This window comes from Mixophyes fleayi, chromosome 7, assembly GCF_038048845.1.
Source record: "Mixophyes fleayi isolate aMixFle1 chromosome 7, aMixFle1.hap1, whole genome shotgun sequence".
In the NCBI taxonomy this organism is placed as follows: Eukaryota; Metazoa; Chordata; class Amphibia; order Anura; family Limnodynastidae; genus Mixophyes; species Mixophyes fleayi.
In genome coordinates, this window is record NC_134408.1 from 122,987,809 (window position 1) to 123,010,663 (window position 22,855).

General features: G+C 38.8%; 1 pseudogene; it reads left to right on the forward strand.

The window, feature by feature from the left end:
* Positions 1–22,625, forward strand: part of LOC142098101 (intelectin-1-like) — a 29,374-nt pseudogene extending 6,749 nt beyond the window's left edge.
* Positions 22,626–22,855: the final 230 nt, after the last annotated feature.

Here is a 22,855-nt window from a genome sequence, read left to right on the forward strand (position 1 = left end):
ACTGGCGAGTGCAGACACAGGCTTAGGGGGAACTGCTGATTTCTTTCTCCTTGTTATCAGATATGTGGAACAGATATTCTATGTGGATGAGCTAAAGCGTGTCACATGCAAATGTTATTTTTTCGGCTAATATTGTATTTACATTGATGCAATTGTGGAGATGGCTTCTGTATACTGGTGTCCTTCCTGGCAAGCTCAGGAAATATTCTCTCATTTTAGATGTAATTTTTACTTAAATTTTAGTAATATCAGTAAAAGATGTGAAGGATGACTAGCACCGTAAGCATCTTTATTACTATATGTGGAAGCTGCCATTGATTCCGACAAGGATTAGTGCTGCATTATGAAAACACCTCTACCTTATATAATTGGGGGCCACTTATGTGAGGCATAAAGTGAATTGGGGGGCATTTATGAGAGGCATAACATTAAATGGGGGGCACTTATGTGTGGCATAATGTGAATTGGGGGCACTTATTTGTGGCATGATATAAATTGAGGGTACTACTACATGGCATCATATGAACTGGGGGCACTATTCTGTGGCAGAACATGAATTTAGTGTACTACTGTGTGGCTTAATATGAATTGGGGGCACTACTGCGTAGATTAATATGAATTGGGGGCACTACTGTGTGGCTTAATATGAACTGGGGACACTACTGTGTGGCATAATATCATTTGGGGGCACTACTGTGTGGCATAATATGAGGTTGTGGTATCATGCTCCACACTATACATCGGGAAGGGTGAGGTCCCTGCCCCTTTTCATTTGTACAGGACCCCACAATTTCTGATGGCAGCCCTGATTATTGTAGGTGAATAGTATCCTTTTATTAATCTAAGCAAAGTATAAATATATTTATTATACGGCAATCTGATAGTCATCACTGTCTTAAGATGACTGCACACAGAAACTATTTTTCAATATCTTATTTTGATAACACACTATTCATTTACACAAGCGTAATACAAACAAAACCCAGCCTGGCAAAGAAATACATTTATTATGTATTAAAACTAAAAACAAGGTCACTGTCCCGCTGTCCTGAAAGTCAGGAGTGCTGGGACATATGTCACGCTCCAGCAAGCAGGCGCTGCACACTTCTGCCAGTAGTGTAAGCAGCAGTGCAGGGTTTTTTCTGTAGGAGGGTGGCCTAGCGCTTTTCACCCACCAAGCACGCCCCCAATTATGCACAGACACGCCCCATATGACATGGCCACGCCCCCTTTGACACCGTGCCGCTGCTGCATGGTGGCACATAGGTTTTCATGCTAGTTGACTATAGAGGAGCCCCATGAAGTTGCTGTATCAGGGCCCAGAATTCCTCTTGACAGCCCTGCATGTAGGAGAGACAAGGCTGGCGACAGTCCCAGATGCAACAGTCTGCTTTTCCACCTTCATCCCTTCCCTCTCAGTAGTGCTCATTCACACCTCAATTCCACAGCTCTAATTTTAAGGAAATCAAAATGAGTGAGAAAGATTGACGTGACCCGTTTAAAAAGCCAAGTGGAGCTGAGTATTGAAAGCACACAAATGTAAACATTGGTTTTGAGGGGGGTAGGGGGTGAAGGAAGCTGGATTTTAAATTATAGACAAGTTAATTTTCACCCTTACCCTGTTGTGGAAGGCAAGATGGCACTAAGATCGTACTAGCCTAGGGCGGCCTGAACCCTTAATCAGGCCTTGACGTTTACGGAAAGTGCGCACAGTTTATAGAGACCGTATTTGCACCCCTATTCAAATATAATGTATCTTAAGAACCATTTGGATTTGAATATAGGCAGAACCAAAACTTGCATACTCTTTTTAAACACGCAAATTACGCCCAATTTGCTTTCCGACTTGAATCAAACCCATAATGTCTAAATCATGATGGCTGCCTGTGCAACCACATAGCTTGAAAATTCTGAAGACCACACAGCCACTGCAAGAGACATTCAAACATGTAGAATATCCAATGACCTAAGTAGAGTGTTTCATGCATTAAACTTGTTATACATGTGTGGCGCACATCATTATTAAATTTAATTGCAATTTGATTACATTTTCAGGAAACAAAATCAAATACAAATGTTATAAAGAGACTAATAGGGCTAAATTGAATAAATACAACAAGTATTACACCCAAAATATACACTGCTTATTCATTTTCATGTTTGCACACATATCAGATTATTGACAGTTTTTTTTATACAAAATGCTGCCATCTTCTGTTGATATGTTGGAACACCATCAAAGGTTTCCTCTAAAACACAGACATATAACTGGTATAATAATATTCAGCGCTAGAGTCTAACTGATAGGATGAAGAGAAATGTCCTGGGGTATTAACCACACATTTATTAAAACATGCGTACATTGAAAGAAAAGAATATAACTAGTGCATGGGTCCCAGTCGAAGACAAATAATCTGGATAATTATGTAAAGTGTGGATGTCTGCTTTAGGAAGTGTTTATAATTAGTCAGCAAAACGGTTTGTTTTTGGCACCTGAATCCTGCAGCTATCTTAATTAAACTAACATCCTAAAACAGTAACCTGATACTTTGTCTTAACTTTGCCATACACAGGCCAACACGGCCCCTCAGTCCAGTTGCGGATCCAGGCGCGGGGCGGGGGGAGGAAGGGTCAATAAGGGCAATCGCCCCCCCCCCCCCTCCCCCCTCTAGCAGGGACTTGTTGTCTGTGGCTGCACACTATGTGCAGGTCCGTTCAGGCAGAGACAGGCAGTAATGTTTGGCTGCTCTGATTGTGTTTTAAACACAATCAAAGTGGCCAGGCAGCACACTCTCCCTGCCTGTCTCTGCCGAACGGACCAGCACATAGGCAGCATTAGCTGTCAAAAAGGGGGCGGGGACTAATTCACCCCCCGTAAAATAATATTCTAGATCCGTCCTTGCCTCGGTCCAACCACCAAGTGTTGTACATACATGTGTGAGGCCAAACACATACACTGTCAAATGTGTACCGACAGATGTTCATTAGGTTCAGTTGTCTTTTTGGGTGCCTACAAGTTGAAATTTACTGACAATTAAATAAAAATTGGTATAATTGGCTGTCAAAATCGCAGCGGGTTGGGCACCTTTAGTCGGGGCTGTAGTGACTATTTGTTATTCTGCAGTCAAGTATGAATAAAAAGAGAGTGAGCACACTATTTCTATGTAGTAACATACATAGATTTTCAAACACCGAACTTATATGTAAGTTGTGTTTGGATATGAATCAGGCCATATATATTTAGGACACTGGTCAACATACCCTGGTTACTTTATTAGTGATTGCGTGATGTCATAGGTCAATGTTTTCCGATATGAAAAATGCTACATTTGCCTATTTAAGTTTTGGACTCACTGCAGAATTCTCTGGTAACTTAAATGGCGAGTCTGAATAAGAATAATCATATATAGTCAATATAGGACAATTGTCCAACATAACTCCTTTCACCCAATACAAAATGATCTGCTCCTTTTCGATTGCAGTTATCTGTTAATAATTAAGTGATGTTTAAAAATAACTTTCCCATCAATTATTTATTTTACAAAGGTTACTACAATAGTAAATTAAGTGTGAAGTTTGTGAGTAGAGCATTTTATACCTGGTGAAAGGGTCATGTTGGAAGATAACATGGAACCAATGCAGATGCCAAACTTGTAGTGAGGAAGAGTCCAAGCACGCTGGTGTTGTTAAAAGGGATACACTGTGTAATACATCCTTGTAATATTACAGCACTCCTTTTATTTGAGAGATAATTGCCATTAATGTGCTTTCATTACAGATGGAATCTACACGCTAACCACTGAAGATGGGGTGTCTTATCAGACCTTCTGTGACATGACCACCAATGGGGGAAGGTTGGACATTGGTTGCCAGTATCCATGAAAACAATATGCATGGGAAGTGTACTACGGGAGATCGCTGGTCCAGCCAACAGGGGAACAATGCTAATAACCCAGAAGGAGATGGCAATTGGGCAAACTATGCCACATTTGGCTTACCAGATGGAGCCACAAGTGACGATTACAAGGTAAGAACGACTGATGTCATGCTGCTCAGGATACCTGTTATTTTATATTTAGTTTGTATTATGACAGATCAGACTTTTTGCTGCTCATTGTCTGGAAAATGTAATGTTACAAATACAAATAATTTTTTCTATGTGATCAGAATCCTGGCTATTATGATATATATGCTAAAGACGTGGGCATATGGCACGTGCCAAACAAGACCCCAGTATCCAATTGGAAGGATGCTTCCCTTCTACGATATCGCACAACTAATGGCTTCTTGTCTACTGAAGGTGGGAACCTCTTTAAACTGTACAAGGTAAAACATGGAACCAGAATTTATACGTTTTATTTATTTTGTTTTTTATTATTTCTTTACACCATTCATCAGAATAACAATGTATATAGTGACCAATGCAATATTTATATTTTTAACCCCTTTAGTGCTAAGGCCGAAAGGTACTCATTCTCTGTATATACCTTAAAAGTGCTAATGGCAAGTCCCAATTGTCCTTAGCACTGTAGAAGTTGATATATGCAACTAACTTACCTACAACTAGTTCTAATGAAGTAAATGTCGGTGGAGGCCCAGTGTTACTGGATGGTTTCTTAAACATGGCCACTGCATCTACTTCTCTGCTTTGCTGCCATTGTTCAGTTCCTAGAGGGTCCCAATCTCATAACAAGCCAACTCTGTGGTTAGTGTTACTAGCTTTGAGGATCTGCAATCTGATCCCTTTGCCACAAATGTTGATGAGATAAGGTCAGGCTGTTACTGGAACACTCAAGGACATCTATCCAAGGTATGGTGTTACAGTGCTGTGTTTGAGTTATGTCATACATACCTTTTTTGCATTCACATCTCTCCGATATCAGTTAGATGGCTACTTTCAGGCAAAAGAATGTTTTTTTTCACCCATGGCTTCTTCCACACCTATAAAGGCTCTTTTTGTGGAACCATGATTCATGTACATTATTTTCCATTCCAGCCACTGACCTCTATAGCTTCTTCAATGTGAAAGTTAGACTCACAAAGTTAGTTTAAGATATAAATGGATCTAAACAGTTCAGTATTTTAGGAGAAAAATTGAAAAGGTTAAATGAATAAATAGGTGTGTCCAAGCAGAAGTGGATTACGGGGGGACACAGGGAAAATAAGACAGGAGAGGCCCAGTCTAATTAAGCTAATTCATGAGCAGAGCAATGTAAAACAGGATATACCTCCCAACTCTCCCTGCAGTTGGACCAAATCTTGACTAAGCAGCACAGTCACTTAAATTCAGTATTGCCCTACTAGATTCAGGACAGTACCTATTCTTGCAGCTTTTGACCTGCGGCTGCTGGTGTCTTAAGCACAGTTGCTGCTTGTCTGGATCTTGGAATGTTGGGGTCCTATTTGGAAAAAGAACTCTGGTACATGACATTTAGAATTTAGAAAGCCCTAACCAGCCCTGGTGTTAAATCACTAGCACCCACGTTTAATAATTAGTGATCCCTCCCTGCAACTATCCCCAACACTAAATTAATAGCATTCACATTTAATAATAGAACAATTTCCATAAGTCATGGTAGTTTTTTCCTGAATAGGATCCCAATGGCTGACAACCCAATAGACATATAATCCAATAACACTGATTATGGTACAAGGTAGAAATTGCAGGTTGTGGTAAATAATAAGTCCATATGCAGAGTTGTAAGTATTAACCAGCATGCAGGCTAGAACACCAATGGACATATAAAATATGGCAATGAGTACCAAGTGACAGCAAGATACTGATTAGACATCAATAATCTGACAACTGTTCATCACCTGTGTCAGGCTTTATAGCAACGCCCAATTCCCTTAATAACATTATTGCTCACCTGTAGCCATGAATCCTTAATCTGTCTGCTAGTGCTGCAAAAGTAGAGGACTGGTATTTCACTGACAGCCTTTCTCTTGACAACTCTTTTTATTCCCTTGATTACTTGTCAAAGCAACTTGGGCTGCGGTTTGTGACACCTCCAACCATGTAATAAATAAACCTATTTCCCTCCCCCAAAACATCCTTGCAAATAAATGAATAGCATTTACATTTCATAAATATACCTATTTCCTACAGCCATCCCCAACTTCATATTCATATTTAATAAATAGCCCTCCTTTGCTCTACGCCCCACCTTCAATTAATAGTCTCCAAAACACACCAGCATTATAGGTCCCATCACCTCACCATAAATTTATAGGCCCCACTATTAAATGAAATAGCTCATCACTCACAAATAAATTAATAGCACCCACCATTAAATAATTAGCCCCTCGTCCACACTCCACCATTAAATTAATAGCATCCCCCATTCCTCACACTTACCTTTTTGCATCCACGCTGTGTTGGAGAGGGAGGCTCTACTGTCTGTCTCTCTTGCAGCCTGCACACATGGGGTGGCACGCAAGTCAGGTGGTGCACATCCCATGTGACTTGGGAGATAGGCGGAGGAAGCCAGACAGAAGAGGAGGCGGGTACAGACATTGAGGATGGGAGGGAGGAGCATGAAGAAAGGTGGCTGGTAGGTTTGACTTCAAAGTGGAATTTCACTTTTTCCAAAATGCACATTTTCAAATAGATCTGTAAACATACAAACTAGGCACAGACTGCCTATCCAGAGACAGTTCCAAGGACTGAAAAGTGGACACTAAGCTTACAAACATTGCATATTAATGGTGTGTGCAAAATTTGTGGTTCGTAAATGAACGCAGATTTATTGATAACATTTCATATAAAAATAATAGAGAGTGAAAAATTTTAGGGATGTGACAAATTCAAAATGTGGTAGAATTTGAAATATTTGTCACAAATGTAAATTTTGGACCAATCCTTATGATTCGGGCTACCAAATACCAACCCTTATTTCCTTGTGATTCTAGTGTGCAGACTTATCTTGTCATGTAACTAAAATTACTGATTAGTTATCATTTATATTTAGGCTCCACCTTCTTCATTGTGATAAGTATTCACAAATGAAAATAAGAATTCAGATCATCAGCATAGTGTATTTTAAGGCTCCAGAAAACTCTGCAGCGCTGGACAGTTAGTATAACAAATCATGCAAATCATACATAAAAACAGAACAATTACATAAAAGGTCACCACAGAGGGTGCAGACATCAGACGGAGGGTAGATAGGACCCTGCTTGTGAGACCTTACAGTCTAGAGTTATGATTTAGGCTTTGCAAAGGGATTTAGGCTTCAACTGAACTTAAAATATGATTTTTTTGCAAAAATTGTAATAATGAGGCAGGTGCTGTCGAGAACACGTAAAAGCTCTAGAGTATAACTTTACCTTCATTATACTCTTTCAGAACTACCCGGTTATATATGATGCTGGCAGCTGCCCAACAAACAATGGCCCTGCAATACCTGTTGTGTATGATTTTGGAAATGCAGTGAAGACAGCAAATTATTACTCACCGTTTGGAAGAAGTAAGTATTTCACCTTGAAATGCAGTATGCTAAAATTTAATAAAAATAAAAATATTTATTTAAGCATTTTATTTAGAGGCACATTTTTTTTTCTTAATACAGGATATGCTCTGATGGATTTCAGTTTTGCGGCTTTGCTCATGACAATTACAATGAATCTGTTGTGCAGTTTTAAAAAAAATCTAAAATTAATTAAACGCTTAAATGCAATGTAAGTTAGTACCACATTTTTGTCTAAATTCTACCAAACCCCTGACCCAACCAAACTGCGCTCCGTTCTGTCTGATCAGACCAAACACACCTTTAAACATGGGCCACTCCATTCCAATTCTGAAACTCTGGAATCCTGGGAATGTCATGACTATTGAATGGTATGTAAGTGTGAGCATGAAATGTTCACTCCTTCACTAATATTAATCGATTTAATTTAAAATAGTGAAAAACAGGTAAAATAATGTCATTTTGAGCTGTTTTTGCTCCAATATGACTATGTATAGCATTAACATTCATTTCCAGTCATTTCCCTTAATTATACCTTCACAACTATATCAATTTTCACCAAAGGTTGCAGTGATCTGGCTGGCTAAAATTAGTGACAGAGCAGTGGCGCTAAAATTAGTGACAGGGCAGTGGCACTAATATATGGCACACATACACAGTAGATACAATCCCTAGACTAGGGGACACAATAGATGATCTGGCAGCCTTGCAAAAAAAGCACTTTAAAGTTCATAAGTACCTTCATTAATCTTCCGAGGTGCCATTCAGAAAAGGAGGAACATTCATTATGTCTTTTAAAAATCAACTAGGCAAATCAATTTATTTCATTAAGACATCTGAGACTATGCAACTGTCACTTTTTGGCATTGAGCACTTACTCTTTGATGCAGCTAAATCAGTGCATCCATCATAGACACTTATACTACAGAAACAGGCAGCGATCATTGGATGGACAGTGGTAGATTTAATACAGTTAGATATTGATAAAACTAAATAGACAAAGTTGGACTGCACCCATAATAAAAAATTAAAAGACTATGCACACTATATATTAAATCTTAGACAGCAGACATCCTGGAGAGTGAAACGGCAATAAGAAACAGAGATCATTAGATTGACAGCGGCATGAGTAGAGATTTAGAGAAGTAAATAGATACCCAATTGTAAAGTGTATTGTAGTTTGATGGCGCTATATAAATACATTTAGATGATGATCGACGAAGGTGGAGTGCACCTGTAATAAAAAAAATCAAAGAATAGGCATACAATAAATTAGGAATGCAGCAGAGCATCCATCATAGACACTTATGCTACAGAAACCAGCAGCGTTCATTGGATGGATAGTGGTAGAATTAATGCAGTTAAACATTGATAAAACTAAATAGACAAAGGTGGTCTGCATCTTCAACTATTTATTTACTATGCACTTATTGTTGGCCAGGGTATACACTGGGAGTTGCTTTCAAGCACCTTATTTTACTATAAGTGGTTTTTATTGTATGAGTAAGGTAGATCTGACTGAACACTAGTAGTAATAGTATGTGTAGTAATGCTGCCCTTGTGAATCAAACAAGGGGATGCATCACTCATATATATTTGCAAGTATATTAATATGTCATGCATAAAATATGTTATGTATACATTACATTATCAATTTGTAATGTTTATAAAGATGGAATGTATAAATAATACATATGTTATATTAGTGAAGTATAAAAAATATGTAAACCAGACAGTTCATATTGGCCTTCCCACACAAGTATATGTATAACTCACATTGATGCAGATTTGGTTGCCAAACATCTGTCTTGACAAGACAATGCAATTGAATTTGAAAGTCCACATTCTCTAGAGCCTAGGAAACGCATGTCGAGACCCAAAGGTAAGTTTATAACAATATTAAAGTATTATATATAACTTCAAGCCGTATAATGTGAGTTGTGTAACAGATTTTATTTCAAGGACAGAATGTAATAAATAATTTGTAGAAAGCTATCATTTTCCCCTGTTTTTTGTTGAACATCACATTTCTTGTACAAGGCGTAATTTTCTGTTCCTACCACTTGTCCTTTCCTAATCTATGTTTAAAAAAGTTAATTTTGTTTTAAGACACAACCTTCCTTTCATTCTGTTGACCTGCTCTTATTCTTGTGCTGAGAAGCATATATTTTTTGTTCCAAATAGTTTTGATTTATTTATAAAACTTATACAATGATTGCAATGACTGCAATTGTGTATAAATATTAGCTGATTTCTGTTGCTCTTGATTGAGACCTTGCTAGCATGTAAACCTCAATAAAGAGACTTCTTTACTCACTTCATTAGCCATATAACTTATTTCTTTTATCACTGCACCCTTGCATTTTGATGGCAACCTCAAAAGGTGCAATTGATTTCTGACCCAGATTTGCTTGCAGTTTGAACTAAAAACAGCATTGTGGCCCACTGAGTGGATCAAAGTGGGACATGCTATCTCCCTGCTGACTGGCCAGACTTTAGCCTAGGCCACACCACTCCACAAAAAGAATCCTCTGTTACTGGGTAATAGTAAGAAGTTTTTGGACACGATAAAGTTTATCTTTGATTCTCCGGGTAGCACTGACAATGCCTTTGCAAGACTGGTCCGGATTCAGAAATATTGTTGCTCAGTCTCACAGTATGCCATTCAATTCTCTCGCAGCAGAGACCAGATGGACCTATGAGTCCCTATACATCTCTTTTCAGACAGGACTGGCAGACTCCTTTAAAGACAAGCTCACTTGCTGGGACCTTTCTACCTCCCTGGAGAAGCCCATTGCCATATGCATTTGGCTCAACCCAGGCATTCAGGAGTGTCAGCTTCAGAGAAAAAATATGGCTACTCCCCATCTTGCATTAGTTCACCAGCCACCAATGATCTGTTTCATGCCAGCTTAGGGCTTAGAGGAGCCTATGCAACTAGGGAAGTTTTCTTTGCTCGAGGTTGAGAGAACTCACCCCCAGAGATGGGAAGGTGTCTTTATTTTGGCTGCAGATGCCACAGGAATAAAGAAAGATCTGAGCCATCGGGGGATGGTTTTTCTAACCAGATTAAGCAAAACCAGAGAAGAAATAAGCCTGCGCTCGATATATTCCATATTATATATGGTACCAGCTGCGTGGCACTAAGCCTGTGCTTGGTATATCCAATATTATAAATGGTACCAGCTGCATGGCAATTTAAATGCCAATATATGTATACAAAACAGAAAGACAGTTGTTGTCAGCGCTTATCCTTAACATTGGATATCTGCGTGTGTCTAGCAAAATGAAAACATGAGGTATTAGTTCATATTTTGATCAAAACATTCAAGCCTGCATCCCAGTGTCAAGGGCACCTTATTATATGCAGGTCCCACACTGACCTATATGCTTCAAACACCATTAAAATGTAGTTAAAATCAGATGCACTCACCTTCCTGGTGGAGGGGCTTACATCTAGTAAGAGCTGGGTTGTAAGCCACACCCAAATGAGCCTTAAATAGGCTTTAATGGATAGCTGCTAAGACAACATAAGGCAATATATTGAGACAAAACCAGATAATAAATAAGCCTGAGCTTGGTATATGCCATATTATAAATGGTACCAGCTACATGGCACTATAAATGCCCATATATGTATACAAAACAAAAAGACAGTTGTTGTCAGCACTTATTCTTAACACTGCATATCTGTGTGTATCTAGAAATATGATCAAGAGGCAAGTCTAATGAGCAATGGGACAATCTTTCTCCCTGTTCCTTTCTACAACTTAAGCTCTTCATCAAACCCTCTCCTGGGGGTCTTTCTCCATAGACACAAAGTTCTTCTTGGATTCCATAATTTCATAAATTTGGACTTGGACTGCAATATGGAACTGCCCTTGGTTCTGAAGATTAGGCAATGGATGACACATAAGACCAGCATCATAAACTTACAATACTATGGTGATGTGTTTTGTTACCAGTCTCTGGGATCTGATCTCTTGCAGCACTATCCACACCCGAAGAGTCCAATTATCCGGTTTTACCCCTGGTTCTATATGAACAACCCAGTGATCAATTAGAGGGCTCCAAAAGATACAGGAGTGCGATGAGTCATGTCAGACCACTTTCCTACAATCATCAAAGCGGCAATGGTATGTGCTACTACCCGAAGAGTGAAGACTGTCCAGACCAGAAAGGCTGCCCGAGAAGTCCAATGGTTTTAATAGGGTCTTTGACAAATGACAGGCAGAAACACTACCAACTCACAGAGTATGGGACTGCCCAATGAAACCATTACCTGGTACAATGCCATCAAGGGGCAGAAAATAACCATTGTGTGAACCTGAGCAAGAGTCATGACACCTACATACAGGAGAACTTTGAACAAGAGTTCCCAGGTCTTTGGCCAGTGCAAGGTTCTTTTTCGTGGGGAAGAAAGATGGATCATTGAGACCTTGCATCCTGGGGGCTCAATGAAATCACTTGCTAGAATTGGTAGCCTCTCCCACTGATCTCTGTCCTCTTTGCATGGCTCCGTCAAGCCACAGACTTCGCCAAACTGAACCTGCAAGAGGCAAGTAACCTGATCTATGTCTGGTATGGAGATGAGAGGAAGATGGCCTTCAACACAAAGGATGGCCGCTATGAATACTGGGTCATGCCAATCTTCTTCCAAGCATATGTGTATTTCTGTAGAACCTACTGGAGACATTAACCCTCATTGACTTGGATGACATGATAATATTCCTCCTTTTTTCCAGCACGCTTGAGGAACATGACATTCCCGTGAAAACCAATTCAAAGTTAGCGTCCTGGGACATCCTGGGACGTGTCATTTCAGGATCACAGAAAGACTGAAATATTTTATACCTTCAGTTATTATTATAAGTTCAGCCTTTGGTTACCCTCTATATAAAAAATAATACCAGTGAATGCAAAACATGTAGAATATATGCACTTAATCAACATCAATTAATTGAAAAATAATTATCCTAATTTTTATTACTAAACTATTCAAAGATAGAAGCTTTTGACTATTCTCTGATAACAGTAATTGCAATACCCTCCAACTTGATAAAGTTATATTCATTTGTATTTATTTGAGAAAAGACTCTTAATATTTGACCACTAAATGTAACTTATCTGCACGTGTCATTAGAAGTTCCCTGTTTACTCAAGGTGGCTATAGAGCTAGCAACCCTTCAGAAATTACAGATATAACATCTGTAGTAGTTGCTAAACCCCACAAAACTTTGTATTAACTTGGTCCCTCTGGGGATTGGCCAATTGAGCACAGCAGAGTGATTCTCCAGTTCCATTTCTATGTCCTGTGCTGAAATGATATGTACACACACAACTGAGAAAACAAGGAAAATATTCTAATTTGGGGCTCTTTGAAATCTATTGAAAATAATAATAAATAAATCATACTTTATAATACAGTATTATATTATGTTATATTAAAGTTCATTGTTACCTCCTACTGTTCCCAAAAATATTAGATAAATATTTAAAACCATGAACAAGTGAAGGTTGTATCATGTGCAATAAACTGTTAAAAAAAAACTATAGCAGTTGGCGTTTTTCCAAATGTTTATTATTCAGAAATAAATGTACCATTATAAACCTGGCTTTTCAAGAATAAAGTGATAACTATATGTGTCACGGATACCCTTCTGGTGATGTACACACAAGCAAATTCTTGCTGAAACAATGGCGCTTTAATTGTTCTTATCACAGATAAACAGCACAGTTTCCGTCAGGATGACAAATGCACAATTCAGGTTAATATACGTGACACTGTTCCCACAGCCCTAGCTTGATGGACAGATGACACTCCCACTTTGCCTTTAAAAAGAGTTCTCTGCAGGTGTTCTGTAATTACTTTTCACTGCAGACTCACCCTGTCAGCTTTGCTGTTAGCTGTGGAAAAAGACACTTTCAAACCATTTCAAATGTGTAAGTTAAATCGCACTCTGTACTATTATTTTGTCATACTTATGTCCTCCACCTGTTTATCTTTGAACTAGGAACACTGCTGCATAAGTGTGTCATGTCTGCAGCTTTGCTCTGCAGACTGTCAGCTGTATATCTAATTCCTCTCTTAGATGCCTGTGGCTAATCCCTCCCTTTGTTACACATATCGCAGATAATATAATTTAAATCTCTGACAAATCTGTAATTTATCAATCACCAATATACGCTTGGATTTACTTCAACCAGTATGTTCAGTGAGGATTTTGTCTGTAATTATTCATATTCTATCTTTATCATCATCATTTATTGTGTGGCATCATAGATTCTGTAGCAATTGACATAGTCATACAGATATGACATACAAGAAAACAGTAAACATATTAACATGTATATGCAGCAGAATACAGAAACAATTTTAACATAAGACATGACGGGGAGAAATCGAGGATGACAGATAGTGGACATATGGTAGAAAATCCTGCCTGTGTGTAGGAGCTAAAGGGATATTAATATTGAGGTCCAGGTGGGTAGTAGAGGAGGTGGAGACATAACAAGCTTTTGACACATTGAAACGTCTCTTCCAAAGGACTGATCTTGGATTAAGTCAATTGATGTTCACGCACCTGAGACTATTGAAAAGGGAATAAAGGAGTAAAACAGGAGCATATCAATTGCTCTAAGGGTTATTTGTTAAATTGTTTAGTGTTTTTAATGTCTACTGACCATAGCAACCAATCATTTGTTTTTGTTGTCTGTCTTGCACTAAACAGTTAAAAGCTAATGTATGAATTTTTCCTATTTGTTTCATGCAGCTTTAAGTAAACAACCTTCGCTGTGTTTTAGTTTTTATACCTGTTCTAATTAATTTTTATGGATAATATTGAGCTATAGTTGATGCTGAACTATGAAACCCTCTTTTGCAGCTCAATTCACTGCTGGATTTATCCAATTCCGAGTGTTTAACAATGAAAAAGCAGCAATGGCTTTATGTGCTGGAATGAAAGTGGATAAAGGATGTGATTCTGAACATGTGAGTTGCTACCAGTCATAGAGAAATAAGTTAAATATTCTCAATATTAACTAATCACATCAATAAACTACAATACATTTTGCATAACAGAACTATGTTTAAATATAATCTTTAGAAGCGTATAACAAAATCAGTTTGATCCTTATTGCGCAGGGTAGTAATAATGGTCATAAGATGACCTCCGCTAAATGCTAACATGTTCTGACGGCACTAATAGTCCCCAGTGAGATTATTACTCAGATCAGGCTCTTTGGACCAAGAGCCAAGTAATCAGATCTCTTCAACTTTGGACTTATGTGTGTTGTCAAACTATACTCTGATCCAGTCAAAATGATAAGATCGTATCATTGTGGCCGGCTTTACTTTAGTCTCAATGTCCTTTGCCTTTCTATTATGCTGTCTCCAATAGGTAGTTTGGTCCATATTAATTTTAGGAGTCCCATTGCATGGATAAGAATGTTTTGGTTTGTTTTTATTTGCAGCAATACCAGCTCAGAGGGATGTAAAAATGACCAGACTCTTCAGTTGTGTGGATGCATAGATTCATTGTGCAAAAATTAGAAACTAAAATGGTTCAAAGTCACAAAACTTACCAGGAAAGACTAAAGGAAGTAAATAGATAGAATTTGGAGCAGAGAAGGGAGAGGGAGGATATGACAGCTTCCAAATAGATCAAGGTGCATAACAGAAACAATTTTACAAAGAATAAAAGTAGTATAACAAAAGTAAAACTGGAGAGTAATAGGTTTAGAGGAAATTTAAAGAAAAAATACTTCACTGAAAGGTAGAGATGCTCACTGACCCACGTGAGCTGGTTTTGGTTTTTGGATCTGGATTAGCTTCGTGTTTTGGTTTTGGCAAAACCACCCTCCTGTGTTTTGGTTTTGGATCTGTATTTTTTTTAGAAAAATTGATAAAATTTGCTAAAATCACATAATTTTGCTCTTTTTTTGTTCCTACATTATTATTAACCTCAATAACACTAATTTCAAGTCATTTGCAGTCAATTTTGACCATCCCACAGGTCACAATATTATTTTCATACACTTTCAAACAAAGACTGCAGCAGTTCTTGCCAGTGATAAGAAGAACGCCATTGTCATGCCTGGGCATAAGACCAAAAAATCCACCTCTTATGTGTGGAATTATTTTTACCCAAATCCTGACAACAGTTGTCTAGCCATTTGTAGCGTTTGTAAAGCCACAGTCAGTAGAGGTAGGGACCTTAACCATCTAGGATCCTCATCCATGTTACGCCATTTGAAGTGAGTTCATGGAAAGCTCTTCGGAAAATCAGAAACTTATGCTAAAAAAATAACAACAAGCAGTCCAGCATCAGCTACCTCCCTTCTCTCATCTAGATCCAAGCACCTGCAATCTACACCTCAACTCCTTTATCATCAATATCCTCACAAGTGATCGAAGTTAGTCTTGCATCCAAGTTGCTAATGACTCCTCCCCTATCCATAAATTCTCAAAAGAATCCTTGTGCGTTAGGCCGACTGCTGCTGCTCCTGCTGTTGGGGGTGGATCTTCAACCCAGAAGCAGACCAAGAAGAAGACTTCTAGTAGTTTACAACAATTGACTGTTAAACAATCCTTAGCAAGATTGAAAGCTATCACCCAGTCGCAAAGCGGATCACAGATGCCATGGCGACTATGCTAGTATTAGATCTGCGTTCAATATCCACTATTAATGCAGCTGGTGTTAGGCAATTACTTGAGCTCTTGTTTCCCCGTTACCAAATTCCATCACAACACCATTTTACTAGAAAAGCTATTCCTCACCTCTACAAGAAGGTTGATAAAAATGTAATTATTGGGCTACAAAATGCCATTCTACCCACTGTACACTTAACCATAGATATGGGGACAAGCGGAACTGCGCAAACTATCATCATCATCATTGGTTATTTAAATAGCGCCACTAATTCCACAGTGCTGTACAGAGAATTCATTCACATCAGTCCCTGCCCCAATGGAGCTTACAGTCTAAATTCCCTAACATACACACACAGACAGAGAGAGACTAGGGTCAATTTTGATAGCAGCCAATTAACATACCAGTATGTTTTTGGAGTGTGGGAGGAAACCGGAGCACCCGGAAGAAACCCACGCAAACACAGGGAGAACATACAAACTCCACACAGATAAGGCCATGGTCGGGAATCAAACTCATGACCCCAGTGCTGTGAGGGAGAAGTGCTAACCACTATGCCACTGTGCTGTTTTTTCTGAGAAGAGCTGACACTCTTATTTAGGAAGCCTTCGGTTCTCCCTAGAAAAAAACTAAAAGCTAAAGATTATATGACTGTGACAGCCCACTGGGTTGGTGATTCGCCTTCACCAGAAGGAACAGCAGCAGCATGTACCAAAGTACGTCATATTTTTCTAAAGCAGGCTACTCTGAGTATCATCTGCTTCACTAAGAGGCATCATATTATTATTATTATTATTATTATCATAGATTTGTAAGGCACCACAGTGCTCCACAGCGCTGTACAGTAGGGAAGACAAGGACATACATAAAACAAGACATACGTAAAAAAAGAGCAGACAAGGCAGGAAAAATGAATGGAGACATGAAAACAAAGGGTATGAAGGACCATGCTCATTAGAGAGCTTACATTCTAAGTGGAAGAGGGCACAGCTGAAACAAGAGGAGCGATTGTGGCTCAGAGTGGAGATTGGGATAGTTGTGAGGGTGTATTAGTGTCAATGGTTTTATCAAGGATAAGGTCACCTCTAAAAAAGAGATATGTTTGCATAGATTTGAAGGCTGTGGGAAAGTGGAATTGAGCGTGGTAGGGAATTCCATAAGTGGGGAGCAGCAGGGGAGAAGTCTTGAAGGCGGGAGTGAGAGGTGGTTATCAGACACGAGACAAGGCGCAGGTCAGAGGTAATACCGCTCACAACCTGCTTTAAAAACTAAGGCATATCATTGCAACATGGCTTATCCTGCTTGGACTCTCCAGAGGATATGTGATTTCTGATAATGCCACAAATATTGTTAGAGCATTACAGCGGGGGGAATTCCATCACATTTCCTGTTTTGCTCATACAATCAATTTGGTGGTACAGAACTTTTTAAAAAATTTCAATGGCATGCAGGAGATGCTGCCTGTGTCCCGAAAAATTTAGGGTCATTTTCGGGATTGTGCAACAGCATGTAGGAGAATGCAGCAGCTGCAAGAGGACTAGAAGCAGCTAGAGAAATTGAAGGAGGAAATTAAACAAAGCAAATCAGCTAACTATATTGTATTTGTAGATTAAGTACTTAATTCACATCGCCAGGATCCAAGAGTTATCAACATCTTGTAATGGGATTACTACATTTTGCCAACTGTGCTTGATCCTAGGTTTACGAGCTATGTCTTAATTTCCAACTGTCCCAGATCACAAGAGCTGCAATGAGCTCCTGGTCAGCAGGATGACAGCTCAAGTGGTACATGACGCAACAACGTCTCCTTCAGTTTCTCTGGCAACTGCTTCTAGGAAAAAACTAAGCTTTCCAAAGACACCCAGTGGTGATGCAGATGAGTCAGCACAACATTTTGACATTTGGGCTGGACTAAAAATATTGCCCCAAAATCGTGACAGCTCTGCAATAAAATGAACTACAAATTCCATGAGGAATGGAAATAGGGGTGAAATTACCATTATCGTCAATTACATCAAAGTACACAGACTTCTGTGATGGTGGATTCCAGCAGGCCTGAATTAGTATTGTTTGAGGAAGATGTACACAATGATGAGGGTGAATATGATGACAGTGTAGATTTCAGGTGCTGATATCTAGCTAAGAGAAGGGAGCTACCTGATGCTGGTATGCTTGGTAATATTTTGGGTAGAATGGCATCTTGGCAATTTTATGTTTTTCTACAGTGTACTTTCACCTTTTTTAGGGAGGTTTTTTTTCTTTAAAAAGGTACAAGCTTTTTATTTAAATGTTTGTTTCCTTGACATAGAACCACTATGCACTTGAACATAGGCTTTAACACATGAGGTAGAGGGATTAGTATCATCATGACTGAGACTGGAGACTGACAACAACAATGTCACCCCTCCTGTTTCTGTATGAGCTATGGCACAGTAGAATGTCACTGGAGACTTTTAAGAACACTGACAGCCCTATTATTACAATTTCTGTTTCAGCACTGAACCCTGCCACCTCTCCAGTTTCTGAGTAAGCTATGGTACAGTAAAGTGTAACTGCAGATTTAGACCAAGCCAGCCAGCCCTATAGTTTTTATTTCAGCAATAACAATTAGAAATGGAGCACTCCTCTTTGTGTGTATCCGATATAACACCGTGCAATTTGACTGCCAATTCAGAAGAAAAGACTGCCAGCCTTAGTTTTTGTATTTCAGCAATGACTCTTAGCAATGGAGCACTCCTCTTTGTGTGTAACCTATATAACACAGTAGAATTTGACTGCAGAATTACACCAACCCTGCCAGCACTATTATTTGTATTTTTCTGCAATGAGAATTAGCAATGGAGCTCTCCTGAATGTCACTGTAGACTTTGTTGAACACTGCTACTTACCTTACCTTTATTTATGTCTAAACTTAAACATGACAGGTTGAACTTGTTGGTCATGTGTCTTATTTCAACCTTAGTAATTTTGCAAACATGTAACTATAAGAGTAGGAGCGCATATATTTTTATTATATGTGTTATTTTTGTGTGTTTTAATGTTTTTATTACATATTCCATGATCTATCTTTTTTCCTCATTTGGATTTCCTCCAGGTGCTCCAGTCTCCACCTACTATTCAAAATTGTTAATTGTAAATAAATAAATTAACTACAGTCTGGGAATCCCTGGTAACCTTAGCTGAGCATGAGCAAAATACAATCTGTGTTTTGCGATTTTGACGATTTAGAATATGGCAACAAATCACATTTAAGGGAACTAAAAAATGATTTGATCAATATCTGATCAGGGGGTAAATGTATTCTGCTCCAATTTTGAAAATCCAGCGACTTGTCCCGGGTCGCTCCGTCTGACCCCCCTTTGAATGCCCTTTTTTTTTTAATACTTACCAGCGGCCGCATCGCAAAACACGCGATGCGGCCGCGTCAGCGCACAGGCGGCCGCATCACATGACAAGCGATGCGGCCGAGTCATTACATTGCTGATGCTTGTATAACTACAAGCACCAGCATACGCTTGGCAGCCAGGGCATGCTGGCACTTGGAGAACCACAAGTGCCTACTTACCCTGACACCCATGGCTGTTTGAGACCTGTATTTCCACAAAATAAAATGTTTACAAAACCACTACACCCTCTTTAAAACCACATACTTTTATTAGAATTAATAAAACCCCAATATAGTTACCAATCAGATTTCTTCTTCTTTCGTCAGCAGCTTTTAATCCAAACATGCTTGTAAACCATGTCCCAGTTTGTAATTCCAAATGTCCTGCTTGAAAAGTCCCAAATAAATTGTAATTCCAAATGTCCCTGCTTGTAAATATCTACTGTTCTTCTTGGCCAGAAGGGCCCCCTAGTTGCTTGCAGTCTTCTGTTCTTCTTTTCCAGGAGGGTCCCCTTGTTGTTTGCAGTCTTCTTATCTTCAGCCCAGGAGGGGCCCCATATTTGTAATCCAATCTGGAATATGCTTGGTTAAAAAAAAAAATAGGACACACAACGCAGGAATAGCTTGTACAGCGTACAAGCTCTGATAAGCAATGAACTTAGCACAGCCGTGAGGTCTATTTATAGGGTTTCCCATGACATCGTGGACACAGAGTAGACACAGAGGCTGTGATGATCTGCGGATTGATGTGCTGGAGACTTCAGAGAACAGGCAGCAAACAGGAGCCAGGGAACAGTTCATCTGAACAGGAGAGTAGACCTGAAGATCTGGCAACTTGGTAGAGAGGCAGGTGCTTTAAATAGACAGAGCTGACAGGCAATTAGCCAATCAAGAGAATGCAGGACGTATTGAGCAGACCAGGTGTGTACCTGCTCAGTTCAGCCCAGCAAGTGAATGCAGTAAGAGGGAAACAGGTGAGAACAGTGACCATAATGCAGGTTTAGCTGGTGCAATGTGTGACAGACATGATGCTTTAATTAGATCCACTGATCTTGAATGCAGTTCTTTAATCACAGAAAGGATTTCCATGATGGTCAGATACTGTGCAGTTGGACCAGAGTAAAGGCTCAATACTCTGATCATTCAAAACAGTCCTTTTATGTTATATTAAGCTTTGTAAATGTTGTATCAAACGGTTTATATCAAAGTACCGGATGGTTACAAAGTTACAACTGAATGGCAGCACTGTGTTCAACTTAAAGACAGCCAACGCTGTTAGCAATGATTAAATATGTAATACAGTAAAGTCTCTTACTTATCTTTGTAGAGTGTTCCTGTATCTACTGATGCTTTTCCCCACTACTTTCCAATAGGAACCACATGTGACCATGTATGGAATAATTGTCTGATTGCGCTAATGACACCATAATGGTGCACAGAATGGTCGGATTTTTCAGATTTGGACACATATCTATAAATGTATATGTATAGCCAAAGCTGACAGAGATCTGGCATCCATGTCAGGCTAAGTCCTCGCATTGTCTGGTCGCCTTAACACCAATTGGTTCCACATATTGGGAAATATATATGATGTTTAAATTAAGCAGGGAAGCAATGCAAAGCAAACTGCATGTATATTTTGGAAAAAGGTTTGCTATCGTGATTTCCTATTTTCTCCCATATAAAACCCTTTTTATGTTTAAATATGAATCTCTATTTTATTGCTATAGCACTGCATTGGAGGAGGGGGCTACTTTCCTGAGGGAAACCCCAGACAGTGCGGAGACTTCACATCATTTGACTGGGATGGAGTTGGAACTAATACTGGATGGAGTCCTACCAAGGATATTACTGAGGCTGCTGTACTTATCTTCTACCACTGATCCCCCTTTCATTTTGATATCTAAACAAATCCATAAACATTTTAAATAAGATAATCTTAAATTAAATTCAACATGTTGCTGTAATTAACTCTTTTGCTGCCAGATATTCAGAAATGTTTTGTACCTCACAGTAGTGAAATCACCAGGCTCAATAGCAAAATTGGGGGTAACATATAGATTTATTTGGTTCTGACAAAATTAACTGTAGTTTGTGATTGTGTGGTAGAGAATAGTGATTAGTACTCTTGGCGGGGACTGATGTGAATGATTAAATATTCTCTTTAACTTAGTGTTGGCACTATATAAACAAAGATGATGATAATAATATGATCATAAGGGAAACACTCTCCATTGTATCTCGAATCTTCAATTTATTTTTGTGAACTATATTTTAATTGTCAGTGAATCAATTTAACTATACATCACTTTGATTTTCAAACATTCTCACATTGAATCATGATTCTGGTTTTGTTTATTTCAATATTTTAACACTATTGTCTAATGGGGCAGAACGGTGGCTTAGTGGTTAGCACTTCTGCCTCGCAGCACTGGGTTCATGAGTTCAATTCCCGACCATGACCTTATCTGTGTGGAGTTTGTATGTTCTCCCTGTGTTTGCGTGGGTTTCCTCTGGCCGGGTGCTCCGGTTTCCTCCCACACTCCAAAAATATACTAGTAGGTTAATTGGCTGCTATCAAAATTGATCCTAGTCTGTCTTTGTCTGTGTGTGTGTGTATGTTAGGGAATTTAGACTGTAAGCGCCAATGGGGCAGGGACTGATGTGAATGAGTTCGCTGTACAGCACTGCGGAATCAGTGGCGCTATATAAATAAATGTTGATGATGATGATAATGTTACAAAAATGCCTTGGCACAGATTGAACCAGGAAAAAAGATTTATAATCGTTATCACTTTTTGAATAGAGGTGAAAAATACTTTTAACTATAAAAATGTCACTTCTGTTGGTGTCAGGGATTAAATAATATTTGGTTTTGTGCCAAACTCCCAGTGGATCATCACAAACTTTGTGAGCCATTGGTGATCAGTGAATATGGTCACCTGTGCTTGGTAAAATTAAGCTTTGAATCAATATGTGTGTCTAGTTAAAAATTTTTAAAAATGTAAAAAATTAGAATTTAAAAAGTCTATTCAGTCTAAAGTCTCTGTTAAGAGATATCAAATGAATATCATTTATATGTAAGTAAGGCCAAACACAATAAATCAATATGTAAACTGATATTTCAAGTGTATTATTGCCTGAACGCATTCACCAGTACAAATCATACATAGTTCAACAAGGTAAGACACATTTTAGTCACCATATAATGTCATAGTTATAGTATATAAGATATAGTATAGTATAGAAGAATACTAACATAGGGTCAATGGGCCTGATTCATTAAAGAAAGTTAAGCAACAAATTGAGTAAGTAATCTTACTCAAGTTTTTTTCGACTAATGCATGTTG